Source organism: Eubalaena glacialis, chromosome 7, assembly GCF_028564815.1.
Source record: "Eubalaena glacialis isolate mEubGla1 chromosome 7, mEubGla1.1.hap2.+ XY, whole genome shotgun sequence".
In the NCBI taxonomy this organism is placed as follows: Eukaryota; Metazoa; Chordata; class Mammalia; order Artiodactyla; family Balaenidae; genus Eubalaena; species Eubalaena glacialis.
The window spans coordinates 25,889,074-25,901,460 of NC_083722.1; the positions used below are offsets into that span (position 1 = coordinate 25,889,074).

General features: G+C 39.4%; 1 protein-coding gene across 8 annotated transcripts in view; it reads left to right on the forward strand.

The window, feature by feature from the left end:
* The window catches only part of PKHD1 (PKHD1 ciliary IPT domain containing fibrocystin/polyductin), a 446,865-nt gene that overhangs the window by 122,335 nt on the left and 312,143 nt on the right, over nt 1-12,387 (forward strand). The window lies entirely within an intron of this gene.

The window sequence follows — 12,387 nt, forward strand, 5'->3', positions numbered from 1 at the left end:
TGAGGGGTTCAGGTCTGTGGTGGTCTCTGAGGAACTTACCCCAGGAGAGAGGATTTGTACTCTTGGTAGAATACCTATCTCTATATTCAGTGTTTCTCGAAACTGGACATGTCTAATGCCAGCACAAAGATGGGGAGAAGTCTTGGCTTTGGTTCTGATCCAAATGTAAGGAATTGGTGTGGTGTAACCTCAGACCTAGAAATGTGGCTGGGCATCTCCTTGCCCTCTGTGAGCTGTGGGCATGATTCCTCCAAAGAGGTGGGAAAAGGAGGAAGGGGGAGGGAACCATGAAGAAGACCCAATTTGTTTGTGTTCATTGGAGACCTATCCTCTTTCCTAATTGATTGTTCACTACAAAGTAGCTTGATGCTTCTTTAGCCTGGGAGCTAAATGCAATCAACTTTTGTTTGTTTCTGTAAAAAAAAAATTTTTTTTTTTGCCCTTGAGGAGATCATTATTTCTACTGTATGAAGATGGTAGCCCAAACATTAAAAGTAATTAGAGCAGATGGCAGTGAATACGGCTTTTGTAAAGTACACTGATGCTTACAAACCAGTTTTCATTCTCTAGGCTTCCTCTTTTTCTCTCTGCCACCACGTATTCATTTTGCTTCCCTTCAGGTATAAAGGGGAGGGAAAAAGAAAAGGAGGAAAGAAAAAAGGTTCGCCTGGTACATGAAACTGAGGAGCTGTCAAAGGTTCATAGCAGGGAAAGTGAGCTCCCGTGTATTCAATCACTGAAATTAAGTGTTTTCTAAGGCGGTGCAGTCGCGGGTCCATTGCGTGGGGAAATAACACACTGTAGTCCATCACTTAAAATGTTAACCTTGTCTCTTACTAGTGACTGGGAACGTAAAAACGTGCTCTGAGCTTGCTGGTTAAATGGCAGTGTGTCAGCTCTGCAGAAAAGGCTAGCGTATATCTGTCAGTTTTCCGATTTGACTGTATATGTGTATGTGTGCACGCCCGGGTGACACACACACACACACACACACATGCACCCTCACTTCCACTTGCCTTTATGTAGCCTTCAGAGACCTGGCTTATTGCTCACTGGAAAATGAGGAGAATTGAACCAGTTTTCAGTATTTCAATATATAGCCTTTTGCTTGCCAGTCTGCAGACTCTTAGGTAGTTGTATTATAATTATTTATTTTTAATCGTAGAAAGTTCTATTTTGAATATATTTCAGTATTGATGGAACGTAGATGTAGTGTACTAAGCATATTATAGGTACTTGGACAATATCAGTTCTTACTCTTATACTGATTGTATAAATTATAATATACCAGGAGTAAGCAAATTTTTTGTATAAAGAGCCAGGTAGGATATTTTAGCTTTGGTGGGCCATAGAGTCTCTGTCACACATGGAAAGCAGCCTTCAACAATATGTAAGTGAATGGTCGAACCGATGTTCCAATAAAACTTTATTGATCAATACAATGGGTGGGTCAGATTTCGGCTGTAGTTTGCTGACCCTGTTACAGACTACTGAATATTTTACTTGATCCTTTTCTCTGTGACATGTGGAGAACTTGAAGTCTTCAGGCAGTGGGAAACGTCAATGAATGTCCTGCTGCTTCAGCAGGAAGACTGAAGAGCTGTGCAGCCTTCCTGCCTCCGGGCCCGGCTGCCCTCTCTGGGCTCCTTGCTGAGCCTGCAGCATGTCACACATCTCGTTTCTCAGGGCACCTCTGGCTCGCACTCCACCCACCTCTGCTCCCATCCTTTATCGGGGGGGCTGGTCCCTGATCACTGCCTATGAAATAGCTCCTCCCACTCTGACACTCTGCTCCACTTCCCCCTGCTTTTTCTTCTCAGAGCACATTATTTGTTTTATTTATTTAACTTTATCTCCCTAAGATATAAGCTCCCTGAGATCAGGGATTTGTTTTATCTTGTGCTTAATAAATATTTGTTGGATCCAGAGAGCCGTCTGCTCCATAGTTCCAGGCAAGGAGGCTGAAAAGTGTCTGGAGTGACTGAGAAAATACCTGTTTCTTAAAAATTTTATTGAGGTATAGTTGATTTACAATGTGGTGTTAATTTACGCTGCACAGCAAAGTGATTCAGTTATGCATATATAGATAATGTATATATGTATGTACATATGTATTGCATAAGTGTAATGTATATATGTATTATACTGTTAAGTGCACTCAAAAATGTTAGTCATTATGAGTAAATTTTAAAATTTCACATTAAAAAAATTTAAAGTAGAGAGGGTAATGTATAGGTTTTTCAGTTGTGAGGATTAGTGATACCAGAAATTAAATGTCTAGCACTGTGCCTGGGACATTGGAGGCGCTGGGTCATGGAATGATCTTCAGGCTTATAATTCAGAAGAGACATTATTTGAGGAGATTTGAAGCTTTGAATGGAAGAGAAGATGAGGAAAGTTTCGGCAAATGTGTTCTGTTTGCAGACTGTACTAGTTCCTGAAGCTCAAGAGTGCTAAAATAACTTACATGGATGAAGCACTGAGCTAACATCAATATTCTTAGAGAAATCGTGGCGTATAGGATGTGCACAGAAGGGAGAGAGAAGCTAGTGAACTGCCCGGTTTTCTAACAGGGACAAAGCATAAAATGTGAATTGGGCCAGTGTGGCTGGCAGGAGGCGTTACTGACATTTCCGTGAGTAGTCAATATGCCGGGCAGCAGAGGGGGACTTTCTCATGTTATCTCATCATCGTGAAGGGTTTATAGGCACCGAGAAAAGAAAGTGATCACTTAGAGCCAGCATGAGCCCAGTAAGAACAAATTATGCCAAACTAATTTAATTTCCTTTTTGTTCCCTAAGGAGTTATTGGATTAGAGGTCAGGGGCTCTATTCGTAATCCTGGATTTGTAGATGGTTGACTTTTCCTACAATGAGCATTTTTGGGTTTCATAATCAGCTGCAATCATCTCAGCCTGTGTTAATTCATGTGTAGTGTCCAGACTGAAAAAAAGAAAAGTAATTAATGCACAGGCTTTCATCTGTAAGGTGGTCTCTACCAGAGTTAGCCATCTGATTTTCTGAATTCACATAGTACCTTGCTTATGCCTTTAATTATTGAATTAATCACACTTTATATTAATTACCTGGCTATTTGTCTTTTTTTCAGGGATAACATGAGCACCTTAAGAACAAGGATGAAGTTACATGTATCTAAAAGAAATAGCTTTGCACTAGCTCATACAGGAAAGGTTTAGGATTTTAACTGGCCAACATGCTAAATATCACCCAACATTATAATACAGTTATGAAAATAGCCAAGACTCTATTGTTTAATAAATGGTGTGAAGACATTTCATTATATTTGGGGTAGGGGGGAACAAAGCAAAGATAAAAAATAAGGAAAAATGGAAAACTTCCCACCAACGTAAATTCTAAATTAGTTGAGGATTAACATGCAAATATAAAACCCTACAAATCAAGAAGAACATGTAAGTGCTGTTTGTGTCAGAATGAAAGAAGGGAGTCTTATGTGTAAAAGAATGGAGGATGTTACCAAAAAAAGATCAATATATTTGGTTTCATAAGAATTTAAAACGTTTCTATGTAAAAGAGCACTGAAAAAAGTAAAAAAAAATTGCAGTGTCATATCAAATTATTTTAGTTATTAAAACAATACTTTGAATTATGGCATAGTGATTATGAGCCCACATAAGAGTTGACTATTCATTCAAACACATTTTTTGGGGTACCGACCATGTGGCCAGGCATTGTTGTAGGTACTGGGATACAGCAGAAAGCCAAGAAACTCTCATGAAGCTTACATTCCACTGGGACTTGACTGACTATAAACAATACACAATGTTTCAGTGATGATAAGTTCTTTGGAGAAAACAGAGCAGTGTAAAGGGTGGAGAGAGCGTTGGTGACAGGGACCTGTCTTTTCCTATTTCCAGGGCTTGTTTGCTGAAGCAGGCATTCTGGGGAGGTGTCAAAATAGTTCCTCCTTGTCTTTGTCATCTAGGAGACACTGACTAGAAAGATCCCCACACTCTGCCTTCTCCACAGCCCTGGCTTAACACAGATGCTTGCAAATAGGTCTTTGCTTTGCCTGGTGTTCCACCTTGCTGATCAATGCTTTCTTTCAAGATAACTCTGGTGGTACTGCAAGTACATTTAAGGTGACACGTAAGATTTGCAGACACTGCACATTCCTGAAGTTCAGAGAAGTGCTGACAAGCTGTAAGACGAAAACAAATTGCATAAGCTTCTCGCTGAGCCAGGAAAGTTTTTGCTTGTGTTTTGTTTTGTTTTTTGGTTTCTGTTTTGGTTTATTTGGGGCTGTATGTTCTAAGGTAAAAATGAGGGCATGTTCTGGATAGTTCCCAAGTCTCTATTTTTACTCCACCCCCATATGCCCATAGGGAGATGATTTACTTCATCTGCAGAATGGGAATGAGTGATTTGTTTATCTTGAAGAAGAAAACTAGAGCTAAAGGCTGAACACCTTGGGGACTATGGTGGAAAGACCTGTTATTTGGTGAAAGTGAAACTTGCGTCGACCTGGGAGCTGGGTTGGTGATGCAGAGCATGGCTTGCACCAAAACATTACATTGGTATCAACTGAGAGGCTTTCGAATATATGGACAAGAAGTCTTTTTAGTGATGCTGTCAGCATTCTTTTTTGCTTGATTGGATCAGATTGAAGGAACTGAAGGATAAAGATGTTGGAAAGTGGGCCACCTCCTCTGTCTCATGGGGTTATTGCTCTAGGAGGCCTGTGGAATAGAATTATACTACCATTGTGTCAACTATGAAAATGTAGAGCTACAATTCTTATGACACATGTAACCATGAATTCCCTGACAACTTGAAATCATGGAGATATTTGACTCTTCTACTTCCCTAGGTGCTGTCGGACAGTTGAGGATGCATTAATTTTTTAAGAAGAAATTTTGCTAAAAGTTTAGGAATTTTTTACTTTTAGTATTTAGTCACTGTTTTGTAATAGGCATGAATCATTGATACATTTTATATAATTTCAAGATACCTTTATTATGATAAGGAAAAGCTTTGGGCAGAGGGAAGCTTAGATCTTTTGAAATTTAATGCTTAACATTGATAACCATTTGTAAAGTACCACATTCAGTAAAGAGGCTTAAGGTGAAAGAAAAAATCAGTGGAGGATTTCATAGGGAGATTGAATCTGAGTCTCTGGTTTTAATTTTGATACATTTACCCTTGTTTGGTTTTAAGTTTACATAGAGTTTGAAAACACAGAAAGGAGTGGGAAAGGATGTGGGCCAAACTCAGTGGATCAAGAGACCTAGGGAACATAACATTTTTAAGTAATTTTAGACCTTATCACTTATTTGCTCACCTACTGTATCAAGAAGGCATGTATGCTTATGTGTGTGTGTGATATCTATAAATGCGTGTGGAATTTGCAGGTGGATGATTCACTTAAGAAATCATTTCATCAATTTTTATTTTCCACTTAACTATGTGTCAGACACTTTTTAGGGGGTTGGGGATATAGCAATGACCAAAACAAAGTCCCTGTTTTTCATTTGAGTAATAAGCTCAATGGATGATAAATACACAAGGAATGGTATGGCCTAATACAAAGATGAAGCAGTATTAGGATGAAGGAGTGATGGGACGTAGCATTTTAATAAGGAGACAGAGAAGGAAGTGTTGTTTGAGCAGAGACCTGAATGAAGTAAGGGAGTGTGCCTTGCAGATATTTTGGCCGAGAGCATCCCAAGAGAGGCCATGTGAGCGGGAAGACCCGAGGTAGGAACTTGCTTGGCTGGGTCCCGGCTGTCTTCACCTCCACGGCCTTTAACACAACCTTTAAACTCTTTGAGCCTTTGTTTACTCAGCTGTAAAGAGGTTATAACAATATTTGACCTTCCCACCTGCTGGGTTGGGGCTAAGTATAGCAATTCTCTTTTTTTTTAACATCTTTATTGGAGTATAATTGCTTTACATTGTTGTGTTAGTTGATGCTGTATAACAAAGTGAATCAGCTTTATGTATACATATATCCCCATTACCCTCCCTCTTGTGTCTCCCTCCCACCCTCCCTATCCCACCAATCTAGGTGGTCAAAAAGCACTGAGCTGATCTCCCTGTGCTATGCTGCTGCTTCCCACTAGCTATCTATTGTACATTTGGTGTTGTATATATGTCAATGCTACTCTCTCACTTTGTCCAAGCTTACCCTTCCCCCTACCCACGTCCTCAAGTCCATTCTCTATGTCTGCATCTTTATTCCTGTCCTGCCACTAGGTTCTTCAGAACCTTTTTTTTTTTTTTAGATTCCATATATATGTGTTAGCATATGGTATTTGTTTTTCTCTTTCTGACTTACTTCAGTCTGTATGACAGACTCTAGGTCCATCCACCTGACTACAAATAACTCCAATTTCATTCCTGAGTAGTATTCCATTGTATATATGTGCCACATCTTCTATATCCATTCATCTGTCGATGGACACTTAGGTTGCGTCCATGTCCTGGCTATTGTAAATTGTGCTTCAATGAACATTGCGGTACATGACTCTTTTTGAATTATGGTTTTTTCAGTGTATATGCCCAGTAGTGGGATTGCTGGGTCATATGGTAGTTCTATTTTTAGTTTTTTAAGGAACCTCCATACTGTTCTCCGTAGTGGCTGTATCAATTTACATTCCCACCAGCTGCTGCACCAACAGTGCAAGAGGGTTCCCTTTTCTGCACACCCTCTCCAGCATTTCTTGTTTGTAGATTTTTTGATGATGGCCATTCTGACCGGTGTGAGGTGATACTTCATTGTAGTTTTGATTTACATTTCTCTAATGATTAGTGATGTTGAGCATCCTTTCATGTGTTTGTTGGCAATCTTTATATCTTCTTTGGAGAAATGTCTATTTAGGTCTTCTGCCCATTTTTTGTTTGGGTTGTGTGTTTTTTTGATATGGAGCTGCATGAGCTGCTTGTATATTTTGGAGATTAATCCTTTGTCAGTTGCTTCGTTGGCAAATATTTTCTCCCATTCTGAGGGTTGTCTTTTCGTCTTGTTTATGGTTTCCTTTGCTGTGTAAAAGCTTTTAAGTGTCATTAGGTCCCATTTGTTTATTTTTGTTTTTATTTCCATTTCTCTAGGAGGTGGGTCAAAAAGGATCTTGCTGTGATTTATGTCATAGAGTGTTCTGCCTATGTTTTCCTCTAAGAGTTTGATAGTGTCTGGTCTTACATTTAGGTCTTTAATCCATTTTGAGTTTATTTTTGTGTATGGTGTTAGGGAGTGTTTTAATTTCTTTCTTTTACATGTTGCTGTCCAGTTTTCCCAGCACCACTTATTGAAGAGGCTGTCTTTTCTGCATTGTATATTCTTGCCTCCTTTATCAAAGATAAGGTGACCATATGTGCGTGGGTTTATCTCTGGGCTTTCTACCCTGTTCCATTGATCTATATTTTTGTTTTTGTTCCAGTACCATACTGTCTTGATTACTGTAGCTTTGTAGTATGGTCTGAAGTCAGGGAGCCTGATTCCTCCAGCTCCATTTTTCTTTCTCACGATTGCTTTGGCTATTTGGGTCTTTTGTGTTTCCATACAAATTGTGAAATTTTTTGTTCTAGTTCTGTGAAAAATGCCATTGGTAGTTTGGTAAGGATTGTGTTGAATCTGTAGATTGCTTTGGGTAGTATAGTCATTTTCACAATGTTGATTCTTCCAATCCAAGAACATGGTATATCTCTCCATCTGTTTGTATCATTTTAATTTCTTTCATCAGTGTCTTATAGTTTTCTGCATACAGGTCTTTTGTCTCCTTAGGTAGGTTTATTCCTAGGTATTTTATTCTTTTTGTTGCAATGATTAATGGGAGGGTTTTCTTAATTTCTCTTTCAGATTTTTCATCATAAGTATATGGGAATGCCAGAGATTTCTGTGCATTAATTTTGTATCCTGCTACTTTACAAAATTCATTGATTAGCTCTAGTAGTTTTCTGGTGGGATCTTTAGGATTCTCTATATAGTATCATGTCATCTGCAAACAGTGACAGCTTTACTTCTTCTTTTCCGAGTTGGATTCCTTCTATTTCTTTTTCTTCTCTGATTGCTGTGGCTAAAACTTCCAAAACTATGTTGAATAACAGTGGTGAGAGTGGGCAACCTTGTCTTGTTCCTGATCTTAGAGGAAATGGTTTCAGTTTTTCCCCATTGAGAACGATGTTGGCGTGGGTTTGTCATACATGGCCTTTATTATGTTGAGGTCAGTTCCTTCTATGCCTACTTTCTGGAGAGTTTTTTTTAGCACAAATGGGTGTTGAATTTTGTTGAAAGCTTTTTCTGCATCTATTGAGATTACCATATGATTTTTCTCCTTCAATTTGTTAATATGGTGTATCACATTGATTGATTTTCATATATTGAAGAATCCTTGCATTCCTGGGATAAACCCCACTTGATCATGGCGTATGATCCTTTGAATGTTCTTCTGGATTCTGTTTGTTAGTATTTTGTTGAGGATTTTTACATCTATGTTCATCAGTGATACTGGCCTGTAGTTTTCTCTTTTGTGTGTGACATCTTTGTCTGGTTTTGGTATCAGGGTGATGGTGGCCTCGTAGAATGAGTTTGGGAGTGTTCCTCCCTCTGCTACATTTTGGAAGATTTTGAGAAGGATGGGTGTTAGCTCTTCTCTAAATGTTTGATAGAATTCACCTGTGAAGTCATCTGGTCCTGGGCTTTTGTTTGTTGGAAGATTTTTAATCACAGTTTCAATTTTGGTGCTTGTGATTGGTCTGTTTATATTTTCTATTTCTTCCTGGTTCAATCTCAGAAGGTTGTGCTTTTCTAAGAATCTGTCCATTTCTTCCAGGTTGTCCATTTTATTGGCATAGAGTTGCTTGTAGTAGTCTCTCATGATCCTTTGTATTTCTGCAGTGTCACTTGTTACTTCTCCTTTTTCATTTCCGATTCTACTGATTTGAGTCTTCTCCCTTTTTTTCTTGATGAGTCTGGCTAATGGTTTATGAATTTTGTTTATGTTCTCAAAGAAGCAGCTTTTAGTTTTATTGATCTTTGCTATCGTTTCCTTCATTTCTTTTTCATTTATTTCTGATCTGATCTTTATGATTTCTTTCCTTCTGCTAACTTTGGGTTTTTTTTGGTCTTCTTTCTCTAATTGCTTTAGGTGTAAGGTTAGGTTGCTTGAGATTTTTCTTGTTTCTTGAGGTAGGATTATATTGCTATAAACTTCCCTCTTAGAACTGCTTTTGCTGCATCCCATAGGTTTTGGGCCATCTTGTTTTCATTGTCATTTGTTTCTAGGTATTTTTTGATTTCCTCAGTGATCTCTTTGTTATTTAGTAGTGTATTGTTTAGCCTCCATGGGTTTGTATTTTTTACAGTTTTTTTCCTGTAATTGATATCTAGTCTCATAGCGTTGTAGTCAGAAAAGATACTTGATACGATTTCAATTTTCTTAAATTACCAAGGATTGATTTGTGACCCAAGGTATGATCTATCCTGGAGAATGTTCCATGAGCACTTGAGAAGAAAGTGTATTCTGTTGTTTTTGGATGGATTGTCCTATAAATATCAATTAAGTCCATCTTGTTTAATGTATCATTTAAAGCTTGTGTTTCCTTATTTATTTTCATTTTGGTGGTCCATTGGTGAAAGTGGGGTGTTAAAGTCCCCTACTATGATTGTGTTACTGTTGATTTCCCCTTTTATGGCTGTTAGCATTTGCCTTATATATTGAGGTGCTCCTATGTTGGGTGCATAAATATTTACAATTGTTATATCTCTTTCTTGGATTGATCCCTTGATCATTATGTAGTGTACTTCTTTGTCTCTTGTAATAGTCTTTATCTTAAAATCTGTTTTGTCTGATATGAGAATTGCTCCTCCAGGTTTCTCATGATTTCCATTTGCATGGAATATCTTTTTCCATCCCCTCACTTTCAGTCTATATGTGTCCCTAGGTCTGAACTGGGTCTCTTGTAGACAGCATTTATACGGGTCTTGTTTTTGTATCCATTCAGCCAGTCTATGTCTTTTGGTTGGAGCATTTAATCCTTTTACATTTAAGGTAATTATTGAGATGTATGTTCCTATTACCATTTTCTTAATTGTTTTGGGTTTGTTTTTGTAGGTCTTTTCCTTCTCTTGTTTTTTCTGCCTAGAGAAGTTCCTTAGCAGTTGTTGTAGAGCTGGTTTGGTGGTGCTGAATTCTCTTAGCTTTTGCTTGTCTGTAAAGGTTTTGATTTCTCCATCGAATCTGAATGAGATCCTTGCTGTGTAGAGTAATCTTGGTTGTAGGTTTTTCCCTTCATCACTGTAAATATGTCCTGCCACTCTCTTCTGGCTTTCAGAGTTTCTGCTGAAAGATCAGCTGTTAACCTGATGGGGATTCCCTTGTATGTTATTTGTTGCTTTTCCCTTGCTGCTTTTAATATTTTTTCTTTGTATTTAATTTTTGATAGTTTGATTAATATGTGTCTTGGCATGTTTCTCCCTGGATTTATCCTGTATGGGACTCTCTGCACTTCCTGGACTTGATTGAATATTTCCTTTCCCATATTAAGGAAGTTTTCAACTATAATCTCTTCAAATATTTTCTCAGTCCCTTTCTTTTTCTCTTCTTCTTCTGGGACCCCTATAATTCGAATGTTGGTGTGATTAATGTTGTCCCAGAGGTCTCTGAGAGTGTCCTCAATTCTTTTCATTCTTTTTCTTTATTCTGCTCTGTGGTAGTTATTTCCACTATTTTATCTTCCAGGTCACTTATCGGTTCTTCTGCCTCAGTTATTCTGCTATTGATTCCTTCTAGAGAATTTTTAATTTCATTTATTGTGTTGTTCATCATTGTTTGTTTGCTCTTTAGTTCTTCTAGGTCCCTGTTAAATGTTTCTTGTATTTTTTCCATTCTGTTTCCAAGATTTTGCATCATCTTTACTATCATTGCTCTGAATTCTTTTTCAGGTAGACTGCCTATTTCCTCTTCATTTGTTTGGTCTGGTGGGTTTTTACCTTGCTCCTTCATCTGCTGCGTATTTCTCTGTCTTCTCATTTTGCTTAACTTACTGTGTTTGGGGTCTCCTTTTTGCAGGCTGCAGGTTCATAGTTCCCATTGTTTTTGGTGTCTGCCCCCAGTGGGTAAGTTTGGTTCAGTGGATTGTGTAGGTGTCCTGGTGGAGGGGACTGGTGCCTGTGTTCTGGTGGATGAGTCTGGATCTTGTCTTTCTGGTGGGCAGGACTGCGTCCGGTGGTGTGTTTTGGGGTGTCTGTGAACTTAGTATGATTTTAGGTAGCCTCTGTGCTAATGGGTGGCGTTGTGTTCTTGTCTTGCTAGTTGTTTGGCATGGGGTGTCCAGCACTGGAGCTTGCTGGTTGTTGAGTGGAGCAAGGCCTTAGTGTTGAGTTGGAGATCTCTGGGAGAGCTCTTGCTGACTGATATTACGTGGGGCCGGGAGGTCTCTGGTGGACCAGTGTCCTGAACTCAGGTCTCCCTCCTCAGAGTCCCAGGCCTGACACCTGACTGGAGCACCAAGACCCTGTTAGCCACACAGCTCAGAAGAAAAGGGAGAAAAAAAAGAAAGAAAGAAAAATAAAATAAAATAAATAAAGTTATTAAAATTAAAAAATATATATTAAAATTAAAAAAGTAATAAAAAAAAAAAAGTAAAAAATAAAAAAAGAGAGCAACCAAAGCAATAAACAGATCCACCAATGATAGCAAGCACTAAAAACTAAACTAAGGTAAACATAGAAATCAGAATCTAGTCAGTTGCATACAGCAAACCCCACGTCTACAGTTGCTCTCAAAGTGCACCGCCTCAATTTTGGGATGATTCATTGTCTATTCAGGTATTCCACAGATGCTGGGTATATCAAGTTGATTGTGGAGATTTAATCCACTGCTCCTGAGGCTGCTGGGAGAGATTTCCCTTTCTCTTCTTTGTTCGCACAGCTCCTGGTGTTCAGCTTTGGATTTGGCTCCACCTCTGCGTGTAGGTCACCCTCTGGCATCTGTTCTTCACCCAGACAGGAGGGGGTTAAAGGAGCGGGTGATTAGGGAGCTCTGGGTCACTCAGGCTGGGGGCAGGGAGGGGTACGGAATACAGGGTGAGCCTGTGGTGGCAGAGGCCAGCATGATGTTGCAACAGCCTGAGGCGCGCCATGTGTTCTCCCGGGGAAGTTGTACCTGGATCACGGGACCTGGCAGTGGCAGGCTGCACAGGCTCCCAGGAGGGGAGGTGTGGATAGTGACCTGTGCTTGCACACAGGCTTCTTGGTGGCTGCAGCAGCAGTCTTAGCGTCTCATGCCCGCCTCTGGTGTCCACGCTGATAGCCACGGCTCCTGCCCATCTCTGGAGCCCGTTTAGGTGGTGCTCTGAATCCCCTCTCCTCGCGCATCCAGAAACAACGGTCTCTTGCCTCTTAGGCAGT